Consider the following 5,570-nt stretch of genomic DNA (forward strand, 5'->3'; position numbering starts at 1 on the left):
CTTTGCTGACATCGGTCTTGGCTGGTGCTGTTTGTCAGGACCTCGTCTTGCATCACCTAACGCTGTTAGGAGTATACTTTTGCTTCGTGTTTATGGAAAGGCGGCTTCTGATCTGCCCCTCTTGGTAACTTTAGCCCAGCTGAACTTTGCCTGCCCATCACTTCTCCCTGGCTGTGGCCCCTAAAAGGTCCTGAGCATTTATCGGTTTGCCCTGAGCCCTGTATGCCGGTGGCTCTGAATGGGAGCTGACAGTAAAATCCAGCAGTTGATACTCTGTGAAAAGCCTATGGTTTGGTCATGTTTCTCTTTGGATTCATGTGAAAAATCTCAGTCTACAATTGTGCATCTTAATTTCTAGCCTGTAGGATGTGAGTAACTTTCTGCTGGGTTTGGTTGCTCATGTCCTGTGGGGCGGTTGTAATCTAGCCTACATGGATGGCAAGATACGGGCTTGAAGGTGCTGCTTTCGTGACCCAGTGAAAATGTAGCTATGGTGTGCTTAGCAAAAATTTTCAAAGACCACCTGTCATCTCCCACCATGCCCAGCTCCCTCATCAGCGATGGTTCTTAAAACTTGACGCTGCTGAATTTATCAAATCAAGTACAATTTTTGTGGGATCAAGATGCAACTACATGGTTGAAAAACTGCTGTGATGTAGCTGGAGACAGGACCAGGACAGGTCCTTTAGAAGCCCCCAGCCAAGAAAAACCTCATGCCTGTGTGCAGAAAGTGAGAAAGACGTGGAAAGGCCCAGACAATATTTGTCTTTCTTCCTCTCCCTCCAGCAGTGACCATCAACCCGAGCGTAGCTCTGCACTTTTATTTGACAACATCGAGATTTCGTTTAGCTTGGCACAAACTTTGCTCATGACGTCCCCAGGGCCATCACTTTGTTCATTTAAAACAGCCAGGTGCGAGGAGGCGAAGTGGTTTGCTCAAGATCGCTCAGGCAGTCAGGAGGGGAATGAAACGAGAGCTCCAGGGCTCAAAGCCCTTGCTCTGACCAGGAGATGGCACTGACAGCTTTTCTGCCTGAACCTGGCCAGATTTTTGCCCAACCAGGCAGCCTGGCCAGCAGTTCCAGTTCGACCCCTGCATGCCAAGCATCACCCACTGATAAGCCCTAGGTGATCTACCTTGTTCTCTGTGCTAAACTTCCACCCTGACTCTCCCTTCTTCCAATGAGGATGCTCAGGCCAAAAGCCCAGAGAAGAAAACGCACACTGGCACATCATTTTGCTGCACCCAAAATACCCGACCACCACTCCTCTCCCTGTCTGCGTCAGCCCCCTCCCTCTCCCCGTTTTCCCCTGTCTCTCATCTCAGACCTGTCCGAAGAAGTACATAGACGCTCCAAACAAGTGCTGTGTCAGGTAGGATTGCTGTCTGCTTTCAACCAGCAAGCTCAGCACTCCACTGGCATATCCAATTTATTTGCAAGCCCATCGGTGTTTCCCCGCCCTTCTCATCAATTGCTGTCCAGCTTTGCTTTATCCACCGGACGAAGTGGGCTGGAGCACACCAAGTCCTGTTTCTAGCTGCTAAAACGCGGTTAGCCTTCAGTATACCTCTTACTCTAACGCTGTCTGCGCTTTTTTGTTCGTTCCCACCGCCTCAGTACACTTGGCAGCCCTCTCTTTGTCCCCGCAGAGCACTGTTGGATGGGCATGAAAGAACTGGTTTAGATGGAGCACAGCGACAAGAAGCCGAAGACTGCTGGGCGACAGTAAGTGCTGAGCTGCACGGTCTCGGAGGACATAAGCCAGAGTTTATTCACCTCCTCTGCCTCACAGCTGCCTGCCCCCAACCCGCCTTGTAGTCATGATCCCACCAATAAAAAGTGGGGGCTCTTACTGAAACCCCTTCTAGTTAGCTAACACCACCTGGTGACCACTCCACCTCGCTTCGTTCAGCTCCCCTCCCAGCCATGCCGCTTTCAAGAATTCTCCCATACAAGGTCTTTTCAATCTCTTTTGCCTTCAGAGACCCGACCGCTCCTCACTGCATGCTTCTTCCCTCTCCTTATCACACACAGCCTCCTCCTGTCTCCGGCTTTAACTGCAGACATGCTGCCAGCTCTGGGTATAGGACAAGCCTCCTGGCTAGTGCACTACCGTGACCCCCTCCTGTTCGCCCTAGGACTCCCTTCTGGAGTCACTCCTTGTCTCTGCCAGGCCTTCTGCTCCATCATCTCTCAGTGCTTCACTCCGTTCCAGCCTTCCTTGGCTTTCTCTTCTTCTGTTCCCCAAACATCATCTTCGATTTCAATTTGACCTTGCCCCTGACCCACCAGCTCCGCTCTGCCTCTCTGAGCCTGATGTGTTCTTTTGACTGCTCTGAGACAGTGGAAAGTGCTCGCTGGGCTTTGGGAACACATTGTCCTTCAGCAGGGACAGCTTCCCTTCTGTCCACAGTCACGTAACACCAGGGAAGGAAGGCAGGCACCTGTTTGTGTCCCAAAAATCTGCAGTTCCAGTTGTGCCACCAGTCACTCTTCCACTGATTTGCAGCATCGGAGAGTTGTAAAAAGACAGCGACGCAGCATCAGCAACTGTTTGCCCTGACCTAACGTCGTGGTGGGTACAGGGAGATGAGGAATGAAAGATGGCATCTTCAAACCATTTTGTTGTGTAGGGAGTCTGGGAATTTTGCATGAAAGCTGCCCTGGCTAAGGGAGTTTCACAATGAATTCGAACGCCAAAAGTGGGTCTGCAAGAGGTGGAAAAAAGGAATAGGCTGTGGAGGAGGGGGACAGAAGCACTGCTTTCATACTGAAGGACAAAATCAGAAAGGCCTCTCAGAGCCCAGCTGGAGCAAAAACTTGCATGGGATGGGATGGGTGACCAGAGGGATCCTGTAATTATCCTAGTAGCTAGGCCAGGACAAACACAGGTCTGCTCAGGAATAGGGGACAAACTAGCAATGGATGCCTCAGCCTTAGAAGAGGTGGAAGTACTCAAAGCCTTCCTTGCAACAGTCTGTAGAAGGAAAGACTGTTCCCAGATCTCCAAACATATCATAATGGTTTGGAAAGTTGAGGGACAGGCAGGAGTGGGGCAGCAACAGGTTCGTTGCTACTTAGAGAGGCTAGGTGTACCGCAATGCATGGGATTGGAGAGGATACACTTCAAGGGTGCTGAGGTACGTCCCAAGCTGCTGGAAGAATTGCCTGATGTGATTACGAGACCGCAGTCTTTCATCTGTCATCCCTGACAGTTGGAAAAAGGATAACATTCTGCCCAACAAAGCAAGTAAGATGACCTGGGGAACTCCAGACCAGCCGCCCCTACCTCAGTACTATGTCCTCTTGGGACCCAGTGCCAACTGTGCAAAGAACGCAATCAGGAAAGGTTGATACTGGTTTCCCAAGGGCAAACGGATTGCCTCTTAAAACGGAAGGCCTGGTTGTATGGATTAGGGGAGAGTGGCTGATGTAATATACTTGGACGTGAGTCACACTGTAGGTACCGTCTCACTCAGCATACTCCTTTGGAAGGAGGAGGGGGAGGTACGGCAGCAAACCACTACGCACCATACTGGGAAATGGGAAGATGTAAAATATCCCAGTGAAGGTGAATGGCACCACCAGCAGACTGGCTCTTCCTAATTCCATGCTGGTGCCCTGGCAACATGACGTTACCCAAAGAGTGCCCTGAGCAACCCACCACACTCTTCAACACCCTGACACAGGGTAGAATACATCAGAAAGACTACGCGTAGCACCTACACCAGGTGATTGTCCATGAAAATGTTCCCTAGCACTGAAGGTTGAACCAGAGGCAGAAGAAATGCTAGATAGACTGTACAAAGCTGTAACCAACTGACCAAATATTAGCAGATTTTCCCCAATCGTTTAATGAGCAATATCTGGAAATGGAAGAAGCATCCCACATCTACTGCCACCACTTACTTCTGATGCGTTTGTCCATGAAACATTTGGCAGTTCCATGAGGCCAGAGGATACGTCGATGGAGAATTCATAACCAGGGAGACAGAGTGAGGAAGAAGGCTTCACACTAGCTTCACCTCATGGATGATGGTCACAGGGTATTCCTTCAGAAAAACCCAACAGCGCTCCTATGTAGGCACAAGCTGCTGGACCCACTAGCCTGTTCTGGTACAGCGATGGCCGTGGTGGGACGGCCAGCAGGATGCTTCAGTGTAGAGGACAGGAACTAAGAGAGCGGGCTGTAAAGGCTGACAAGTATGTTTCTGCGTGCTGGGATGTGGAAGAGGCTAGAGCAATACCAGAAGAGGTGGGTGAGACATTGCACGGCAGAAGGGCAAAGTGCAGCATGCCAATATCTGCAGGTTAGTATGGATCTGGGATGGCTGGAGACAGGACCCCATAGTAGCTACTGGTCCATTTTCTGACCAACTTGACAGGGTGCTTCAGTGAATAAGCTGTTGTCGTTTCCTTACAGCAAAGAAGCCCCGTTGTTCAGATTTCTGTCCCGGTCCCTGGAGAATGAGGAGCTGGCATTGAAGGCACAGGTAGGAAACAAGGAGAGGAGGGAGCTCCTGGTTCTAGGGTGAGCAAGGTAGAACGGAAAACCCCAGCTAGCAGGACTATTTTGGAGGAACAGTTGCTTTTAAAAGGCAAATAGAGAGAAGGAGATAGAGCAGGGGGACGAGAAAGTCTTCTCCAGTGTCGAGATCTCCCCACAATTAATTCACAAAAACCCACCACCTGTCCCTTTTAACCTTACCTTCCAGAGACAGCATTTTTCTTCTCAATCGGCACGGGTCTAGCTGCTGAGAACTCATGTCCAGTCCCTCCTCACCCCCTGAGGCACTGCGCCCTCTCTGCCCATGAGACGACCGCTCACACCACGGCCACCTGCAGCCTTCAACCCAAACGGTGCGGAGTTGGCACCAAGGCTGGCAGGGATGGTAATGGGCTACATGGATCCGGTCTTTGCATCTTTCACTGTGATCAGTTCTTCTGTTGTCTTGTTTACCTCCGCCAAGAGGACATCAACACCTCTCAGTCTCTGGCATTCTGTAAGAAAAGAGATAAAAAACAGTTCTGAGGGTTTCATATCCCCCCATCAAGGTTTCAGGGTGAATCAAGAGGCCAGACAGGGTGATGTAATTTCAGATTATGTTGTTGGAAAACATGGGAGAGATAGGAAGCCTGGTTTAGACACAGAAACATTTTGTATCCTCGCTAAATTGACCTGCACTTTCAGTGCCCTACCTCGAGCAAGTAATCAAGCACATCGTATGTGTGCAACCAAAGTGTTCACACCCACAAACCACACAGCAGGTATTTTTTTTTTATCTCAGAAGAAAGACCTGGCCTCTAATAGGAGTCTCGGCTGGGTTTTGCAGTGTTGGTGGGAAGCCACCTCAAACATAGTTTTCATGGCTGCGCTCCAAAACCTTCCCGGCAGCACCCAGTTCTGAGCGCACTGGGAGCAGGGACACATCACCTTTGGCTCCCAGACCTTCCCGGTCACCCGGCACCTCCTGCAGCCCTTTGCACCGAACCACGGACACTACGGCCCCCTCCCTGCGTGCCCCTCTCTCCCCATCTTGCCCTTCCATGCCAGGCACCACTAAGAGA

Source organism: Cariama cristata, unplaced genomic scaffold (assembly GCF_000690535.1).
Source record: "Cariama cristata isolate BGI_N322 unplaced genomic scaffold, ASM69053v1 scaffold6229, whole genome shotgun sequence".
Classification (NCBI taxonomy): Eukaryota; Metazoa; Chordata; class Aves; order Cariamiformes; family Cariamidae; genus Cariama; species Cariama cristata.